Source organism: Cibotium barometz, chromosome 60 (assembly GCF_041138505.1).
Source record: "Cibotium barometz isolate CiBa-2024 chromosome 60, ASM4113850v1, whole genome shotgun sequence".
NCBI lineage: Eukaryota > Viridiplantae > Streptophyta > Polypodiopsida > Cyatheales > Cibotiaceae > Cibotium > Cibotium barometz.
In genome coordinates, this window is record NC_141105.1 from 28,791,810 (window position 1) to 28,813,606 (window position 21,797).

Here is a 21,797-nt window from a genome sequence, read left to right on the forward strand (position 1 = left end):
TGGAACAGGGAGGATGCCTATGTGTTACTCTTTCCTTCCACCTTGGAGGGGTCGTTTGACAAATGGTTCAGTCAGTTTCCCGTGAAAATTTTTGCCAACTTAACAGTGGTGTTGCAAGAACTCCACCACTTGTTGAAGCTACTTCTCAGTGAAACAGTTTCCGAGCACATGACACAAGCGACTGTCTTGGAGACCCGCTTGCCTGCCCATCCAAGTGACCTCATGGTGCATCAATGGGTAAACCAGACTCTCCATTAAGCCACTCAACAAAAGATTCTACAGAACCTTAGACCATGCGCTACCTTGCAGGAGTTCCAAGGACCTACCGCTCAACTTGACAATGCACGTCTCTTGTTCGAAGGTGATGGAAATGGAGGGTCTGGCACTCCGGGGTCCACCACCACTGCCAATGACAGTGTGACCAAGCTCCAAATGAACTTGGAAGCTATCAAACTCCAGAAGGCCCACAAGGAAGAAGATCAACTCAAGCATGAGCTAGAAGCTCTTGAGCTTCAAAAAGCTCAACAAGAAGAAGGTAGTCTTGCCAAGCTCCAGAAGGGGATAAAGAGCTCAAGGCTACACAGAAAGCCAAAAGAACAGTTTGGTGTGGCATCTGTCAAGCCGTCAGTCAAAGTCCATATAAGTGTCCGAGAAGGAAATATTGCAACACTATGAGGAAGGTGTGGTCATGACGACAAAGACCACTATCACTTTAAGGGGTTCCGCCAGTTACACCGCCAACAGCAGCCGTTCCCACCAGCAACCACAGCTGCCAGTCGCTTGGCAGGCCCCTACACTCCTATCTACTACCCACCAATCCCGGCACCCACCTACACCCACCAATCCCATCAACTCTTCCATGTCTCATCCCCAATCCTCCAGCTTCCACCCTAGCAGCAACAACTTGCCCACCTTGTCTGCCTTGACCCCGCACACAGCCAATACTCTGTTACAGATGTGGTGAGTATGGTCACTACCAAAGCAAATGCCCCCTGCCTGAAGGATCACCACCCTGCCACAGCTGCCCAGGCTCTAAGGATCACTATACCCGTGAGACTCTCCCACACAGAGAGCCGGCATTTGTGCTTCTCCATCCACAGACTACACTTTTCCACCTTGTCCCAATGGGAGGAGCGTACCCCTTGTCACCGCATCCATTCCTAATCACCTCCCCTCCTTCCTCAGGAGTCTCCCTCTCCAACCATCCGTGAAACGACCCCCCCCCCCCCCCCCCCCCCCCCGCCCCTCTTTTCACGGATGATCACCAGTGCCCAAAAGAAGGCTCTAGGAGACACTTCAATTGAAGAAAAGTCTGCAGATGCATCTCGTCTTTCCCGTAATATTGTGGACCATGCATTCCCACAAGCATACAGCATCTTATGACTACATCACCAGAGAAGATTGCCATACAACCTAGATCACCATCGCCACTGTCTATTCTGGAGCCTTTTTGAGAATCAACCATAGTCTCCACCATCCGCTTCAACGTAAAACTTTGGGATGGAGGCAACCACAAAGATGCATGAATAAACTGGTCTTGAGCATATTAAATTCTTAGAAGCACAACATGTGCTAGGTGCACAGATGGACACTAAAAAGAGCAAAGAAGCAGATGTAATGTAAGTGAAGGGTCGCAAGCCACAATACCACTCTCAACAATATCAGATATGATTATGCTGGTAAGTGTGCCAATGCCGCAGATATGCAGGTGAAGGGTTGCAAAATCTCTATAATATAAACAATGACTATGTTGGTAAGTGTGACAATGCCTATGCCTCAAACTGAATGCATGCCCATGGCGGCTATGGATGCATCTACCAATATGCCCGTTTGTAAGCAAATGCCATTGCCACACATAGATGTCATGCAAATCTCATATAGTGCAGATGCAAACATGTCAATAGCTATGCAATCATCACTAGGAGTAGATGTTAATGAGTTGGCACAGTGACTAAAGCATGCATTGATAGACATTGTAACAAAGGAACAGGTGCAAGTCACAACACCAATGCTAGCTCCTATCATGTTCGAGATGCAACTGTAAGCACTTCACGCAACCATAATCGAGAAGCAGGTAGCTCTGATGGGAGGAGGATGCTAAAATCCTGGACGACAGGGTCCTGGTCCACACATCATGCCTCCTCATGCTTCTGACAGCTGCTAATGCTCAAATCCTGATGTCTTATCTGCTGCAAATCAGAGATTAGCTTGAGCCTTGGGATTAGACATGTTCATGTGCATGCACATCTCTGTTGGCAACACTAGCTATCACAGGTGCTTTATCAGAATGTATGCTGACATTGCCTTGCCCCTCACCTGCCTCCTAGTGAGCCCTTCCACAACATTCCAGTGGTCCACTCCTGAGGCCACTACCTTTAACTATCTCAAGAAGCGCCTCACAGAAGTCCATCCTCATTCCACCAGATTGGTCTGCCACGTTCCATGTCAACATTGATGCCAGTCAAACTATGGTTGGTGATGTTCTTACCCAACCTAGCACTGAATTTCAGCTGGACAGGCCTGTCTACTATGCCAGCCGCTACTCAACCAAGCTGAGAGAAATAACAACACAAGGGAGTGTGAAGGCTTGGCAATCATCTATGCACTTCAAAAGTTTCAATCACAATCTCTTGGGTGTCCACTTCTCATCGTCATCATCGACCATCATGCCTTGAAATATCTTCTCAACAAGCACCAGGTGGCTAGCCGAGTCTGGAGATGGCTTCTCTTCCAAGAATTTGATTTTGACATCCTACTCCAACTACGCAAGCATCATGTCATGGTGGATCACCTTTCCCTCCATAAATAGTGGTGAACCCGCCACATCTGCAAGTATTGACGATGACCTTCCTGACAATGTGCTTTTGGCAATGTGCTTGCCCTGCTCTCTGTAGGCTCTTTTCCCACAGGTATGTCCCCAAAGGACAAAAAGGTGACTACTCCTCAAGAGCCAGCTGTACCCAACTCGTGGGTGCGCAAATCTGCAAAGCCAATCATGAGGGCATCCTGCAGTGCTGTGCCAGTCCTCATGAGGTTCCACACTTGGTGGAGGATGCTCATGTTGGACTTTCTGGTGGTCACTACAATGGAACACATATTTCTTTCTCGCATTTGGTGACCCAGCATGTTCAAAGACAGCAAAGCATATGTTCAGAGCTGCAACATTTGCCAACGATGTGGACCCAAACCCACCATCCAACCGCCCCTCGCTTGGGCTCCGTTTGAGTGATGGAAAATTGACTTCGTGGGAGAGGATCGTCACTGATTTCCAATGTGTTTTCCATCCTGCATAATGATAATCCACTGCACTCTAGCAGGTAGAATGACACCATGGCCAATGATGGCAAGGCAAGATAGGGGCTAACACTGAAATACATATACCACCTTTGGTCCCTACAGCTCCCGACCAAAAGCTGTGACTGGATAATAACTTGTCAGATCTACCACATTGGCTAGCATCAAGTTTATGCTCCTCCAAGAGCAAAATGTCCATAGAACCTTCCGTGACTGCAAAGTGAAGCTGGTTCTTGATAAGCTCTTTTCGACAACACCGAAAAACACCACCAAGCCGCTGTATGTTCCATGAGAATCCTCATGAAGACAAAAACTGAGAGCTGCAACCAGATCTCACGGTCAATGAAGGACCCCCTTTCAAGGTGGGAATGCGTCTTGCATCAGTGAGGGAGGGGAAATTCTCCAAGGAGAACCTTTTCTTCCCATTCCAGGGAGAAATACTTTCCCTTCTCAAGAATGGGAGAATGGGATCGTAATGTAGCATCATCATTACAATCCAGCTGCAATGCAAAATGTGACGTATCATCATCATTACATTCCTGCTACAATGCATCCACATCACCATGACAACCCAACTGCAAAGCATCCTCATCCTATGCAGAGTCATCATCATTTATAGCCAGGGATGCAACGGGGTAAGGGTGTTCCACTGAGTGCATAGGCGCCGGTGCAGGGATGGGGGTCCAGGGACGTCTGTCATCCCTAACCATCACCCATCATTGTGTAGTAGCTGAGGTGCAGGAGCGGCCGTAGGGCGAGACATCTGATGAACATGTCCACATTGCCTCCTAATGCGGCCCCTGGATCAAGGACAATCTCTAGCAATATGACCATTCTGGCAGCAAACACAACACTGATCTTGTCAGGACCCCAAAGGTTGTGGAAGCAGATGAGGGTAGCCTTGTAAGGATAGGTACTTCCAAGACTTCACCAAATTTAGCTCCTATGGAAGAAAAATCTTCCAAACAACCAGAGGAAGAGCGGGAAATCTGAGAGAAATTGGAGGGAAATTTGAGAGAGGGGGGGGGGGGTGATGATTAGTCATGATGCTAATCTGATCGAAAAAAGGCTGACTTGAACACTAGGAAAAACTTCCCAATGCTAAGGTTAAATGGGAAAAATGAGGAGGGAGGCTCAAAACCAAGGAAAAGCCATCACCCATCATTGCGTAGTATGCTGAGGTGCAGGAGCGGCAGTAGGGGGAGACATCTGATGAACATGTCCATGTTGCCTCCTAATGCGGCCTTTGGATCAAGGACAATCTCTAGCAATATGACCATTATGGCGGCAAATACAACACTGATCTTGTCAGGACCTCAAAGGTTGCGGAAGCAGATGAGGGTAGCCTTGGAAGGATAGGTACTTCCAAGCCTTCACCAAATGTAGCTCCTATGGAAGAGCGGGAAATCTGAGAGAAGTTGGAGGGAAATTTGAGAGGGGGGGGGGGGTGGTTGTGGTTTGTTGATAATTAGTCGTGATGCTAATCTGATCGAAAAAAGGTTGACTTGAACACTAGGAAAAACTTCCCGATGCTAAGGCTAAATGGGAAAATGAGGAGGGAGGCTCAAAACCATGGCCAAGCAGCAAGCGGAGGTAGGGAAGCAAGAAGGAAGAAGAGACAGGAAGGGCTAGAAGAAGGCACAACAGAAGGGGCTAATGGCAGGCAGCGTGCCACAGAGGGGGGGGGGGGGGGGGGGGGGGGGGGAAGAAGGGAAGGGTGGGGGGGGGGAGGGGGCTAATGGGCAGAAGAGGGCGAAGCAGGGGCACACAGAGGAGGGCGAGGCAGAGGAAGGTAGGCAACGAAAAGGGGGAAGGCCAACAGCAGAGGAGGGGAGGAGGCAGGTAGAGGAGGGAGAAGCAAGGGCACACAGAGGAGGAAAAGGTAGGGGGCGCAGTGTTCAGCAGCTGGGGAACGGGGGAGGAGGTGGGCAGAGGAGGGAGAAGCAAGGGCACACAGAGGAGGGCGAGGTAGGCGGTGCTGCATTCAGCAGCAGACGGGGAGCTCACAACCGTGGGCAGCCCTATTCGACCCCAATAATACCACATATCTCACCAAACATGCCCCCAGGCACTCATACCGTGCCTATACTGACTCATACACAATGTCATCACTCCCCATTTCATTTTTTGGGGAAACTACAATTCATATAGGTAAGCAAATAGCTGTGACCATGGAGCTGACTCAAAGGCTTTCGTGAAGTCCACAAAGCAACGATAGACTTGCTACCTCTGTGCTCTTGCCTCCTCAATGATCGCCTGGAGGGCGATAATGTGATCTAATGTGGATTAGTTCCTCCAGAAGCTTGCCTAGCCGGTGGCTCTTAATTGGTGTCCTCCCACCGACAAGCTGACATGACCCTCCAAAACTGCCCCATATAATTTGGCCAATGTGTGACACATGAGGATAGGCCGGTAGTTATTCCATAGGGGGTCTCCCACTTTACGGTATGGCTGGTCCAAGAAGGAAAAAAGAAATCTTCAACACCACCCCCCGCACCCCCGCACCCCAAATGGCCTTAGGCCCAAGATCCTCCCCTAGTTACCATTTTTTTTTTTCAGAAAGAGACTTCTATAAAGTATGAAAAAGACATACAACAATCACAGCTATGAGCCGGGAAAGGAATAGAATCACCCCAATATGTAAGGTGATTTCAACCAGTGAAGAGCATCATGATGCGATCTGGCTTCTTCTGTTACGAGTGCCAAAGTCTATGCCAATATCTGTGCTTTATCACTGTAGAAATATCATAGCTCTCCCAATGAGGCCTGAGACTAGGGATTCTATGCATCTGTCGAGTGAGGAGAAGCCTGGCATTCCAGATGGTGAAACTGACAAAAGGAAGTTTTTCAAAGGATCGAACGCATCAATCCACTCCCACTCTCCTGGACCCCACTGAAGATATCTGATAGGACTACCACCATTTAACCACAAACACCAAGAGTCATGAGTCACTATCTGAGGAGAAGGGTCAATGAACCAATGCTTTTCCCCGAACGACCAACAATCCTCACTGGACTAAGCCTAGTATCTGGGATGATCTCCTCCATACTACTTCTCCTCGATCTCCCTCCAGGCATGATAGAGTAAATGATGCAATCTGTAGCCTCCTGGCCCGGGAGAGCAATGACCTGCAGAGGTATGCCTATCCTCAAAAAAACACCCAGCCAACTCGGATGATAGTCTCCATGAAAGGTCCCAGAGAGACACTCATGTGGAATAGCTACATCAATCTGATCAATACGAACGCAAGAGCCCCTAAGATGCTGAATGGATGCAGCCTTCCAATCCGCCGGAAGACTCTTAAAGGTCTTCCAAGCAAGAACTGTGTATGCACATCTCTCCCATCCTGACCATTGCATATAACGAGATGCACCAAGTGGCTGACCGGCCTCATCCCTGATGAGCTCGTTCCGCATAAAAGGTTGTTGGTCAGCCTCATCCAAAGACCTAGGAAGCCTTTGTCGCAAAAAAAAAGATCTCATGCTCTGACAATGGCTGCAATAAGAGGGAAAGATGGTGCCCTGATATCAGCCTCTATGAACAAAAATCATGTGTTGGGCATCCAGTCTCTCCCAACCCGGGGTGTCTATCCAGAAATCTGAGACAAGAAAAAATCCTTCCAAGGCTCAGTGCCTGGTAGGAAACCTCTGACCACAATTTGCAGAGCATCGCCCTACACTGAACATCCGGATCGATAATTTTCAAGCCCCCTTCTCGTTTGGGCTAAATAACTGTGAGCGAAGCTACCCTAGCACGAGTGTCTAAGGTGCCATCCAAACCCGACCAAAGAAAATTGCGGATCAATCTCCGCAATTCACCAATGCACGCACGACAGAAGCACCAACAAGAGAAAATAAACTAAGCTGAGGCAAACAATACCTGATTAGCCACCAAAGCTCTAGAAGCTAAATCTAATCTCCTGGAGCTCCAATGGAGAAGCTTCTTCCCGATACTCATAAGTACCGAAGCAAACTGCTGTGCAGGAGAAATATCAATCCCAACTTGGCATCCCAAATATCTAGCAGTGCATCCTCTACTGATCCAAGTCAAACCAAGCTCTGCACCCCAAGCAACTCTCAGTGAACTACTAACTCAAAAACCAATAGATTTGTGCCAATTATTGAGTGCCCCTACTGCCAAACAGAACTCCTCTAGTGCTACCCGGAAGAAACATAAGCATATATGTAAAGCCTCCAAGAACATGGCTGTGTCATTAGCTAACTCATAGTCAACAAATTCCTCTTGACTACGAAGAGGCAACCTCAATCCAGAAATACTAGCAGCGGAGCAGAGAAAGATGCTCATGGCCTCTGCAACTATGATATATAATAATGGGGCTAAAGGGCAACCCTACCGTACTGAGTGACAATACTGAAAGCGCTCTCCTCTATCACCGCAAACGAGCACTCTACTGTGGGCATCACGATACATGCATGAAGCTCCGTTGATCCATCTCTGAGAGAAGCCCATATGGCAAAGAGTACCCTCAAGGAAGTCCCAATCCACTCTATCATAGGCCTTCTCAAAATCCAAGAGCAGAATGGCTAAGGGCTGATTGGTCGCTTTAGCCCATTTGACGGCCTCCCAAAACGAGGAAATGTTATCAAGGAAACTCCTGTTGTCTAAGAATCCATTCTGAGTATCATGAATGACATCCTACAAAATTGGCTGCAATCTGATGCTCATTGCCTTAGCTAGAATCTTATAAGCAGTCCCAAGTAAGGTGATAGGTCTCCACTGGCCAATCAATGTCATATCCCCACTCTTAGGAATAAGATAAATAAGCCCCTCAGTGAGAGAAGAAGGCATAGAACCTGTGTCCCACATCTCCTAGAGAAACAATGTGATCTTAGCCTGAATCTCATCTCAAAAAGTAATGAAAAAAACAGGGGAGAGGCCATCCTCCTTTGGACACTTACCATGAGGTAAGGCATGAAGAGAATGATTGAACTCCTACATAGAAAAAGGGGCATCCAAAGCAGCACACATCTCCTCAATGATCAAATGTGGCAATGCATTCCAAACCTTCCTCTGTGCTCTGTGTCTCGAATCAAAGTGCGGCTCAGCACTAAGAAGCTGGCGATAGAAATCAGTGGCAATCTGTCTAACCATAAGAGGATCTGAGTGAAGACTGCCGTGTGAATCTTGCAACTACCTGACACTATCTTTGGCATGAGATGGGCCCTGAGTAGCAAAGAAATGTTTGTTACATCTGCCACCCATCTGTGTCCAAAAGGATTCCTGGGCATGGAAACGGTACTCCGCACGCTGCTCAAGAGAGTGATGAAGTTCTTCCCTAACAATACATAAAGAATCTGCAACCCATTGAGCATGAGGATGTTTCTCTTGCTCTTTCTATAAGGCAGCCAATCTATGTCTAATAGTCCTTTTTATATCCAAGGCCTCTTGCCTCTTAGACAGGGCACGTGTGTGATAAAAGTCACCAACATCATAGAGAGCAGAGGCCAGGCTTTCAGAGGCCTGTGGTGAGAAATCATGAGATCTCCAAATATTAAGCATACGACGCGATAGCTCTGCATCTAAAAACAAATGATCAGGGATGCGTACATGGGCTGCTGATCCATGGCGATTCAGCTCTCTAATACATAAAACCACTGGGCAATGATCCGATTTAGAGGTGCCTGTAGCAATAAAAGTATGCCCAACTCTGTCAAGCACCCAATTATCCACACAAAATCTGTCAAGCACCCAATTATCCACACAAAATCTGTCTAACCGTGCATAAATACATCTTGCATCTCTTCTCCTGTTAGACCATCAATAAAGAAGAGTGGATGGTCTCCTTGAAATGTCATCCTCATGCCAACAATCTCAGCCATGAATGGAGAGTATAAACCTCTCCCAAGACGCTCTTTCCAGAGGACACACCAAGCCCTCTTGTCCACCTCTTTTATCCGTTGGCATCTCAACCATGTAAAAATCCCCACCAATAATCCAATGGTCGGCAAGAGGAATCAATGTAGTGAGAGATTTCCAAAAGGCAATCCTCTCACCTCTGTGGTTAGGAGCATAGAGGTTGAGAATACCAATGCATGTAGTACCCTGCATAAGACGGATCCACTGCACTCTCAAAGGCAAAATGACACCATGTCCAATGATGCAAGGCAAGATCAAAGCTGAAACAAAGATATTGACACCACCCTTGGTACCAACAGTTGGTGACCAAAAAGTGTGTCCCGAGAGAAGCTTGCCTGATCTCCCACACTAGCTAGCATCTAGTTTATGCTCTTGCAAGAGCAATACATCCATAGGTCCACCTGTGACTGCACAATGAAGCTGGGTTTTTACAATTTGTTTCCGCCGACGCGGAAAAAAACCCCAAAGACCTAGAATCTTCCAAGATACAATCCTCAGGACTTAAGAGTAGGAAGGACCACATGTCGTGGTCGACGAAGGACCTCCTTTAGAGGCAGAAGTATATCTCGCATAGGTAAGGGAGGGAAAATCTGACGATGTAAACCTTACCTCTCTCTCCCACTCCGGGGAAAAGCCAAGGCTAGTCCTCAAAACTGGAGAGGTGCCATGACAATGCGAATGCGCAACATCATCCTCAAGGATACAATCATCCTGTAACTGTAATAAAGCATCCACCTGGGAAGGATCCAGATCATGTGCCTGCAAAGCCTCATCCTCCAAAGAAAAATCAAAATTCTCTGGGGCAAGAGCTGCATAAGGGTTAGGGTGCTCCACAAGGGGTGTGGGTGAAGGGGCAGGTACGGGGGTCCGAGGGTGCCTGCCATCCCTAACCACAACCCAATGTTGTGTGGTCTGCTCTGGCCAAGGAGCAACTAGAGTCTCGGCAATTGCAGAAGGCATCTGATGGGTAGGACCACGCGGCCTTCTAGCACGGCTCCTCGATCTGGGACAATCTCTAGCAATGTGGCCCTGTCGACGATGAATCCGACACTCATCAGGTCTACCTGCAATCTCCATCCTCTAGGGGAAATGAGATCCTTCAAGTCTTTGAAGCATAACATGATCGTCAGTAATCAATGGATCAGGAACACGCACAAGGACCCAAGGTACACCATCAAGAGTGGCGGTTACAGCTGCGGAAGTTGAGGCGGGAGAGCTCGGAAGGTTCGGTACCTCTAGAATCTGGCCAAAGGATGCCCCTATGGAAGCTAAAAGCTTCCAATAGGACCAAGGAAGAGCAGGGAACCGCAGTGAGACCGGGGTAAGGCAGCGATTGGATCAAAGCCCACCTAGCACTAAAAGAAGAAAATCTTCCTAGGACCAAGAGGGAAGGGGCTCCCAACCAAAACCTCAGAATTAGCTTCTGAAGATTGAAGGTCCATCTGGAAGAAGCCTCGACCGAGCAAACGAGTATCCTGGAAGTGCACAATTAGCTCCGAAGGGAGAGCTGCTAGAAGCCATTCATGGCCGTGCTTGCGAACGAGAGGGGTGGGAACCATAAACTCTCGCCACAAGGGTGGTCTGGACCTCAAGATCAATGTCGTATTGAAGAGAGGTGAGCTCGTCTTGTGAAAAATTGATGATTCTCCCGACCAGTGGGGATGACGAAAGATTGGCTACAGAAAAAGAAGCCATAAAGCCAATCAAAAAAATGTGGGCGGCCGACTTGAATCCAGATAAATTGCTGCTGAAATAGAGGCGGGTGCAGAAGAACGTGGGCAGAGGCGGGAGCAGCTGGGGCAGAAAAGGGGCAAGCGGGGGTAGCAATGGGGCAGCAATGGGGCAGGCGGGGCTGCAGTCGGGCAGGCGGGCAGGCGGGGCTGCAAATGGGCAGGCGGGGGCAGCAGTGAGGCAGGCGGGTGCAGGAAACAATAGCGCAAGCTCACCTCAACCTTCGCACGTTTCCCTAGTTACCATTTTTTACCACCCCTGTGTGCTTTTTTGTCCACCCATTGGAGATGCTGCTGAGGAAGCACCATGTGGCGTTTTTGAACCTAGGACCACCTGGTCCTAGACAAACACCTCCACCACTTGAGCTATCACCTCATTGGCAACTTGTTTTAACATCTTGGAAAATCCAGAAGGGTCTATGAGACAAGGTAATACATCAATGTAGCAGGTTGGTCTGCCTGGCACACAAAGGAGTAAATGGTTCTCTCTGTACAATATGTTAAAGAGTCATGCGAAGGAGATCACACAGGTTAACACAAGAAGCTTTCTCACACGTCGAATAATGCAAACAATGACAAGACACAGAAAAGTAAACACAACTCAAAAGTCATCCATTAACCACTCACTCTGTTGCACCATGCGCACTCCGCAGTGGTCACAATGAGATAGGCCGACACAGACTTGCTAGACACCAAACAGAAGATTCACTGCTCAATAGAGAGTGGACTACTAGATTTAATGACTCTGCTCCCCACTCTGAAGAGTCCTTTTAGCTTGGAGCATCGGTAGGTGGAATCATGTAGGTGGTGCAGTGGGGAGTATCTTGCAATGACTTGCAGTGGAATAATTGATGTGTGCCGCTTGAAGTAGCCCTGGAGAAGGAAGTGAGAAAATTCGTACGAACCGCAAGCTCCCCGAACCCTGTTTCGCTCCCTTCCGCCTCTGATCCTTCCTCCGCCTCTGTTCCTCTGCCTTCGCTTCCTTCCTCCATTGTTGCGCCCCTCTTTCCTCTTTCGTCTCTTTCCTCCTTCGCTGCCTGAATCGCTCCCCTCCGCCTCTGCCTCTGTTCATCTGCCTTCGCTTCCTTCCTCCTTCGCTGCCCCCTCCTTCCTCCATCGTTTCCCTCCTGCTTCGCTGCTCTCTCCCTGCTCCGCCCCCCATCCTCCTCCGCCTCCCCTCCTTGCCTTTGCCCGCCCTATTTCGCCTTTCCCTCACTCTGCCCGCCCTTCTCTTCCCTCTGCACAGCACTGTTGTGCCATCCCCCGCCCCTATTCGTTCTTTCCAGCCTTTTCCCCTTGCTTCCCCTTTTTTTATTTTTTGGTTTTCCCTTTTCCACCCTCCTTTCCTTTCCTCCGCCTCAACGCCTCCCCCTTGGTTCGGATTGTTCCTCATCCGGGTTCAAGTCGGCCTTTTTCCTCGATTAGCATCATGGTTAATCATTCTCCCTCGGCCGGGCGAACCATTGTATTTTCCGAAGCCAAGCTCGCGGTCCTCTACGCGGAAATAGAAAAAGACTCCAAAATGACCCTCATTGCCAGAATCTTTGGATCTCACCCGCCCCGTCTCCAGGCTCAGGATTGGGTCCTAGCAGCTCTGCCCTCCAACCTCGCTCTACACTTTCGAGATGTCAGGTTGCTTGGAAGAGGTTTCTTCCAAGTGGATTTTGATTCTTAGGACGCAGCCTCAGAGGTTTTGAAGGGCAGCCCTTTGCCATTGGGCCCGAGGAAGATATTCTTTCTTCCCTACTCCAGCTATTTTGACGCTGTTGAGGAAGATCGCAACCGTTTCCCGATTACTCTCAGATTCCCAGGTCTTCCTCGCGCATATTGGCCTATGTTAGAGGCCATCGGGTCTGTGCAACAAAGAGTTTTTTTCAGCACACAGGCCTTCCCATAGTAGGGATTCTGTGAGGTACTTGCAGGATTCACAGGGTCAGGTTCAGATTGAGCCCGATAAGGTGAGGGGTATTGCTTCAGAATTTTATCGGTCTTTGTTGACTACAGAGGTGCCCTCTCCCCTCAGAGATGTGGCACGGCAGAAAATTTGAGAGTGCATGCCCAGTCTCATTTCAGATCCTATGTGTTCTTCCCTGGATGCCCCTTTCTTGAAGGATTAAATTCCTTCACACACTGCATGCTCTTTCAAGTGATTCATGCCTAGGAGATGATGGTCTTTCTCCCACATTCTTTATTCTTTTTTGGGATCATATTGGAGATGCTATCATTGTTGCCTTTCAGGAAATGTGGTTGTCGGGTATGATGCCTCCATACCTCACGGAGGGGCTGATTCACCTTATCCCCAAGAGTGGGGACAAGACTGACATCAAGCAATGGAAGCCATCACCCTCCTTGAATCTACATATAAAATCTTAGCTAAAGCCTTGAGTATAAGGTTGCAGCCGATTCTCCAACAAGGACTATCCAAGATACCCAGAATGGGTTCCTCCAAGGAAGGAGTATATTTGATAACGTCTTTTCTTTCTGGAAAGCTGTCGAGTGGGCAAAGTCTAGTCAGCAGCCTCTTGCCATCCTGACCATTGCATATAACGAGATGCACCAAGTGGCCGACCAGCCTCATCCCTAATGAACTTGTTCCACATAATAGGTTGTCGGTCAGCCTCGTCCAAAGACCTAGGAAGCCTTTGTCGCAAAAAATATCTCATGCTTCTCCATGCTCTGACAATGGCTACAATAAGAGGGGAAGATGGTGCCCTAATATCAGCCTCTCTGAACAAAAAACGTGTGTTGGGCATCCAGTCTCTCCCGACCTTGGGTGTACATCTGGAAATCTGACAAAAGAAAAAAACCTTCCAAGGCTCAGTGCCTGGTAGGAAACCTCTGACCACAAGTTTGCAAAGCAACGCCCTGCATTGAACATCCGGATCGATAATATTCAAGCCCCCCTCTCTTTTGGGCTGAATAACTGTGAGCCAGGCTACCCTGGCACGAGTGTCTGAGGTGCCATCCAAACCCGACCAGAGAAAATTGCGGATAAATCTCCACAATTGGCCAATGCACGCACGAGAGAAGCACCAACAAGAGGCAATAAACCAAGCTGAGGCAAGCAAAACCTGATTAGCCGCCAAAGCTCTGGAGCCTAAATCTAATCTCCTGGAGCTCCAATGGAGGAGTTTCTTCCGGATACTCATAAGTACCGGAGCAAACTGCTGTGCAGGAGAAATATCAATCCCAACTTGGCATCCCAAATACCTAGCAGTACATCCTCTGCTTATCCAAGTAAAACCAAGCTCTGCACCCCAGTCAACTCTCAGTGAATCACTAACCCAAAAACCAACAGATTTGTGCCAATTAACGAGTGCCCCTGCTGCCAAACAGAACTCCTCTAGTGCTACCCGGAAGGAACATAAGCATATATGTGAAGCCTCCAAAAACAAGGTTGTGTCATCAGCTAACTCAGAGTCAACCAACTCCTCATGACTACGAAGAGGCATTCTCAATCCTGAAATACCAGCAGTGGAGCGGACAAAGATGCTCATGGCCTCTGCAACTATGATATATAATAAAGGGGCTAATGGACAGCCCTGTCGTAATGAGCCAGAAATCTAAAACTGCTCTTCTCTATCACCGCAAGCAAGAACTCTACTATGGGCATCACGATACATGCATGAAACTCCCTTGATCCATCTCTGAGAGAAGCCCATATGACTAAGAGTACCCTCAAGAAAGTCCCAATCCACTCTATCATAGGCCTTCTCAAAATCCAAGAGCAGAATGTCTAAGGGCTGATTGCTCGCTTTAGCCCATTCGACGGCCTCCCAAAACGAGAAAATGTTATCAAAGATGCTCCTGCCGTCGTGTAAGAATCCATTCTGGGTATCATGAATAACATCCTGCGAAATTGCCTGCAATCTGATACTCACTGCCTTAGCAAGAATCTTATAGGCAATCCCAAGTAAGGTGATAGGTCTCCCCTGGCCAATCAATGTCTTATCCCCGCTCTTAGGAATAAGATAAATAAGCCCCTCCAGTGAACGAAGAAGGCATAGAACCTGTGTTCCACATCTCCTGCAAAACCCATGTTATCTCAGCCCCAATCTCATCCCAAAAAATAGTGGAAAAAGGGGCATCCAGAGCGGCACACATCTCCTCGGTGATCAAATGTGGCAATGCATTCCAAACCTTCCTCTGTGCCCCATGTCTCAGATCAGAATGCGGCTCAGCACTAAGAAGCTGGCAATAGAAATCGGTGGCAATTTGTCTAACCATGAGAGGATCTGAGTGAAGAGTGCCATGTGAATCCTGCAATTGCCTGGCACTATCTCTGGCATGAGATGGGCCGTGAGAAGAAAAGAAATGTTTGATACATCTACCACCCATCTGTGTCCAAAAGGATTCCTGGGCATGGAAACGATACTCCGCGCGTTGCTGAAGAGAGTGATGAAGTTTTGCTCTAATAGTACATAAAGAATATGCACCCCATTGAGCATGAGGATGTTTCTCGTGCTCTTTCTGCAAGGCAGCCAATCTACGTGCAATAGCGCTTTCTAAGTCCAAGGCCTCTTGCCTCTTAGACAAGGCACATGTGTGATAAAAGTCACTAATATCACAGAGAGCAGAGGCCAAGCTTTGAGAGACCTGTACGAAGTCATGAGATCTCCAAATATCAAGCATACGACGCTATAGTTTTGCATCTGAAAACAAATAATCAGGGATGCGTACAAGGGGTGCTGATCCATCGCAATTCGGATCTCTAATACATAAAACCACTGGGCAATGATCCGATTTGGAGGTGCCTGTAGCAATCAAAGTATGTCCACCTCTGTCAAGCACCCAATCATCCACATAAAATCTGTCTAACTGTGCATAGATACATCCTACATCTCTTCTCCTGTTAGACCATGAATAAAGAAGAGTGGATGGACTCCTCAAAATGTCATCCTCATGCCAACAATCTCTACCATGAATGGAGAGTATAAACCTCTCCCAAGATGCTGTTTCAAGAGGATGCACCAAGCCCTCATGTCCACCTCTTTTATCCGTTGGCATCTCAACCATGTTAAAATCCCCACCAATAATCCAATGGTCGGCAAGAGGCATCAATGTAGTGAGAGATTTCCAAAAGGCAATCCTCTCACCTCTATGGTTAGAAGCATAGAGATTGAGAATACCAATGCGTGTAGTACCCTGCATAAGAAGGATCCATTGCGCTCTCGCAGGCAAAATGACACCATGTCCAATGATGCAAGGCAAGATCAAAGCTGAAACAGAGATACAAACACCACCCTCGGTACCAACAGCCAGTGACCAAAAGGTGTGTCCCGAGAGAAGCTTGCCTAATCTCCCACACTGACTAGCATCCAGTTTATGCTCTTGCAAGAGCAATATATCCATAGGTCCACTTGTGACTGCACAATGAAGCTGGGTTTTTACAATTTGTTTCCGTCGACGCGGAAAAAAACCCCTAAGAATCCTCATAAAGACTCAGAGTAGGAATGACCAGATCTCGTGGTCGACGAAGGACCCCCTTTAGAGGCGGAAGTACGTCTCGCATAGGTAAGGGAGGGAAAATCTGACAATGTAAACCTTACCTCTTTTTCATTTTGTTGGGATGACAGAGGATACCCCACACAGGTACACTGATTTGTCTCATAGGCCGAGTTCGGTCTTTTGGAAGACGTTAATAAAATCTTTCTTTCTTTCTTTCTTTCTCCCACTTTGGGGAAAAGCCAGGGCTAGTTCTTAGAACTGGAGAGGTACCATGACAATGCAAATGTGCAACATCATCCTCAAGGGTGCAATCATCTCGTAACTGTAATGTAGCATCCTCCTGTGAGGGATCCAGATCATGTGCCTGCAAGGCCTCATCCTCCAAAAAAGGATCAACATCCTATGAGGCAAGCAAGAGTCTCGGCATCTGCAGAAGGCCTCTAATGGGTAGGACCACGCCACCTCCTAGCATGGCCCCTCGATCTAGGACAATCTCTAGCAATGTGACCCTGTCGACGACAAATCCGACACTGGTCAGGTCTGCCTGCAATTTCCATCCTCTGGCGAAAATGAGATCCGTCACGTCTCTGAAGCATAACATGATCATCAGTAATCGATGGATCAGGAACAAGCACAAGGACCCGCGGTACACCATCAAGAGTGGTGGTAATGGCCGCGGAAGCTCAGGCAGGAGAGCTCGGGAGGATTGGTACCTCTAGAACCTGGCCAAAGGATGCCCCTATGGAAGCTAAAAGCTTCCAATAGGACCGAGGAAGAGCAGGGAATTGTAGTGAGACCGGGGTAAGGCGCTGATCCTCCACCACTAGATCAAAGCCCACCTGGTACTGAAAGAAGAAAATCTTTCTAGGACCAAGAGGAAAGGGGCTGCTAGCCAAAGCTTGAGAAGTAGCTTCTGAAGAATGAAAGTCCACCTGGAAGAAGCCTCGACCAAGTAAACGAGTATCCTGAAAGTGCACAATCAGCTCCAAACGGAGAGCTGCTAGAAGCCACTTACGGGCCTGTGATGAACGAGAAGGGTGGGAACCATAAACTCTCGCAATAAGGATAATCTGGACCTCAAGGTCAATGTCGTGCTGAAGAGAGGTGAGCTCATCTTGTGAAAAATTGATGATTCTCCTGGCCAGTGGGGGTGATGAGAGATTGGCCGCGGCAGAAAAAGCCATAAGACCAATCCAGAAAAGTAGGCGGCTGACTTGAATCCAGATAAAATAGCTGCTGGGAAAACGGGAGCAGAGGAAGGGGGGCAAAGGTGGGGAGCAGCTGGGGAAGCAAGGGCAAAGGGGCAGGCGGGGGCAGCAGAGGGGCAGGCGGGGATTGAAGAAGGCAGGGGGCGGGCAGCAAAGGAGGAGGCGGGGCAGCAAAAGGGGGGCTGGCGGGGGCAGCAAAAGGGGGCAGGCGAAGGCAGGCGGGGGGCAGCAGAGGGGCTGACGGGGGCAGCTGAAGGGCAGGCCGGGCAGCAAAAGGGGGGCTGGCAGGGGCAGCAAAAGGGGCAGGCAAAGGCAGGTGGTGGGCAGCAGAGGGACTACCGGTGGTAGCTGAAGGGCAGGCGGGGACTGAAAAGCTAGTGAAGGGCAGAAGTTGGGCAGGCGAAGGGGGGTACGAAGGCAGCAGATGGGCAGGTGAAGGCAGCAGAGGCAAAGAAACAGGCGGGAGCAGCAAAGAAACAGGCGGGAGCAGCAACGAAACAGGCGGAGGCAACACAGGGCAGGCGGGGGCAGCAGCGCAGGTTCACGTCACTTCAGCACGTCGTCACTTCAGCAGCGCCTGTCCCCCTTTCTTTAAGAAAAGTATGGGTACTATTAGTCGTATGAAGGTGGCATTTGGAAGCTAAGAGAAGGCTCGTCAAATTAAACATTGCCTGCGTGAACATGGAGTTTCCTTCTCCGTGCTTCAATGAAACGCCCTCCCTGCCTTCAATGGCAAAGCCTCTACGTTTAAGGTCAATCTCATGACCAGCATCCATTCTGACGACCACGACATGGATGCCATGTACAAACATCGTATCCAGGATTTTTTTCCTCGTCGTGTCCAGTTTTTCTTTCCTACTTTTCTTGCACTAAAATAACACGAACTAGCATTACGATTCATTGAGAAGATGGTAGCGATTGATTGTTCCTCTGGTTTGTAAAGAAGCTATTCTCAGAAAAAGAAGAGGGTTCATAAAGAGCATATTCTCAGAAAAAGAAGAGGAGGAATTGAAATCCATAATAATTTTCCTCAGCATTTTTAAAAATATCTATGGAGAAAAATTTGTCATACCTGTAACTGTTTGGAAGAAGACTTTTCTGAGATAGTAGGAGCATTAGACATTAGACACAAACATTCAGGAAAAGAAAATGCAACCTATCAGTAAGCAAAGCAACTGTTTTTTATTCCTCGAGTAAAACCTTCTGTAGTTGTAATTCAGTCACGCCCGGAGGCATCTTGGTCTTCCCACTCCAAGGTGAATATGACCTCTTTTGTAGTCCAATTTAAGGGTAAAAAGCCAGCAAAGTCTGCTGAGAGCTGTTGGAAAAATGGGGGAGAGACAAAGCTAAAAACTGAAACTGAAATGAGAGCAAGACTAAAAAGAAACACAAAGCTTAAACATACCTTGAGATGAGTGTAGACAAGACACAAGATTGATACTTTCATTGATGTGACACCTACAATATATAGGTGAGAAGTACAAGATAGAGCATGAGTGCATATGGGATAAATCCCTGAGTGCCACGTGGCATACACTGAGATGACCAAGACTAAAAGTACTCCTAGTGAGCACTTATTTCCAACACCCTCCTTAAGTGGACACTAGGAGGAAGACAAAAAAGACAAGACTATGACATGACAAAAGATAAGACCAAGACAGAGAGACTAGACAAGGATTGAGAGACAAGCTAGAAGACTAGATGGACAAGACTAGAAGACAGACATAAAGACTGATCCACTGAGAGACAAGACATGAGAGACAAAAGATCCTGAGACACCCCTCCTCAAGTGATATCCTCATATGGGTCCACAAGGGTAGGGACAAGAGTGGATCATAGACAGACAGAGAGAGAGACAATCAGCCAGTAGAGTGGTCCCACAGAGAGAGAGACTTTCAGATAGACATGAGAGAGACTGACAAATAGAAGATAAATGGGGACAGAGACAAAAAATGCCAAGAGAATGTGGGTAGCTAATCCACAAAAGAGAGGCATATAGACTGATAGATAGAGTGTCAAAGACATGTGACAAGATAGACACACAGGATAGACACATAGACAGAGAGACTGACTGATTGTAGATAGACAGAGAGATGGACCTTGATTGATAATCCCTCCTCAAGGGCAATCCTCCTGCTAGAGTGGGTAATGCAGGGGTGCCTCTTGGATAGGGACAAAGATAAGTCCATGTAGACAAAAAGACATGATATTACCCCATGATCTACATCATTGGTGATCAATGGTGGTAGATAGCATGAAAGCATAGACAAATATGAGAGAGATGGCAAGGTCTTACCATATTTGGCAGTGTCTAATCCCGTACATGAGAGACAGATAGATGAAGGGAAGGTCTTACCACTTGCTGAAATGCAAGGGCAGTGTCTAATCCCGTACAAGATAGAGAAGTAAATGAAATTCAGTATTGAGATTTTTTTTATTTTTATTTTTTTTTAAGAGATAGAGAGTAGACTGAAAATAGAACACTTGATTTCTGCTTTAAATTTGCTGCTGCAGGTCTGGTTGGTCCAATGGACAGCTAACCCACATGTGAAGATGAAGAGGAAATGGGAAATAACAAAGGGGAAAATGCCTTTTGCACAGATGTTGCAAATCAGGTCCAAAATCAGCATTGGAGTTTACCTTCACAAAAGGAGGTGTCGAGCTGATGTCGAGAAGACCAGAGATCCAAAAATGACGAGTTGTTGCATGAGTTGAATATCCAGGAGGTCCACGACTTGAGAAGACATGTTGATGAAGAAGAGAGTGCGGGGGTAGCTGCTGCATGTGCAGTACTAGAGGACAGGCCGGTAAGCTCAAGTAGAGAGGCGGCAGCTTCATGATGACCCCCGCAGCAGCAAGAAGGAGAAGACGGGCAGTTGTTGGCGCAGATCTAGAGTTGCACGCTGGAGCAGAATCAACAGGCCGAGCAGAGACAGGAGAAGATGGCGCAGCTGACTGATATGACGGGCTGCAACAGCAGCAGGTCGACTACAAAAAGCAGGGCCAGCTAAGCGGCGGCCAACAGCAGAGGCAGGGCGGCCTATTCTGAACCAAGCGACTGCAGGCTGTCGCTTACAGGAAACAGGGCGAATAGGAATGGCAACGGCTGAGTTAGTATGGGTAGAGCTTGAGCTGCCGTGGACTGTGGAGAGCAAGAGCAGCAAGTAGATAGTCGATGAGCTGAGGCTATGATGGGTTGAAGGGAGCCAGGATAAACCTGCTCTGATACCATGTTGGAAAAATGGGGGAGAGACAAAGCTAAAAACTGAAACTGAAATGAGAGCAAGACTAAAATGAAACACAAAGCTTAAACATACCTTGAGATGAGTGTAGACAAGACACAAGATTGATACTTTCATTGATGTGACACCTACAATATATAGGTGAGAAGTACAAGATAGAGCATGAGTGCATATGGGATAAATCCCTGAGTGCCACGTGGCATACACTGAGATGACCAAGACTAAAAGTACTCCTAGTGAGCACTTATTTCCAACAAGAGCTTGGCTCTAAGCTTTGGGAAGGATTAAGGAAGGTAATTAACACAAGAAAATGGCCAATAACTGCACATACACAACTAAGCTATCTTCATCAACTTGCTTGATTTCACTCTAAATCATCACTAAATAGAGACATGGCTGCACAAGATAGAGCAAGAACAAGAACAAGAAGAGAAAGAGAAAGAGAGTTTGAAAAGAGTGTACTCTTCCCTTTTTGAAAGAGAGAATTAGCCGAGCAACTCCCTAAACCAACTTTTCTTGCCATATTTTATTAATTTCCAAAAAAACATACATCTTTCTTTATCCTGAGGTTCAAATTTGAGGCTTTATTCTTCTAGTTGACTAAGGTTCCCATGCTACCAAAGAAAGAAGCAAGTGTTTAAATGTGCATTGGCTTTTATATATTTGCGGACCCGCTAATAAGCCAATCACTTACAAAGTGGTAAAAAAATATTACAATAAGATTTTCACAAAGGCATAAATGCCACAGTTTATATGTACTCTTTTCTTATTATTAATATAAATACATCTTCACTAAAATAATAATAATAATAATAATTTTGCCGATCTAGAACATTTTGTTGATACTATTTTGGTACCAAAAATAGGGGTTATCAGAAGGCATTACAGGCCTGCAAGGATTTGAACTCGGCACCTCCCCTTTCCCAAGTCACAAGCCCACAGCGCTAGGCTACGCACCCATTGGCTAAGCAAAGCAAGACTTATATTATCACTGGAA

The 21,797-nt window shown here is 47.5% G+C and overlaps 1 protein-coding gene across 1 annotated transcript in view; it reads right to left on the reverse strand.

Annotated features, from left to right (window-relative positions):
- LOC147605212 (uncharacterized) overlaps positions 1 to 21,797 on the reverse strand; it is a 227,846-nt gene that overhangs the window by 50,128 nt on the left and 155,921 nt on the right. The gene's annotated exons all lie outside the window — the stretch shown is intronic.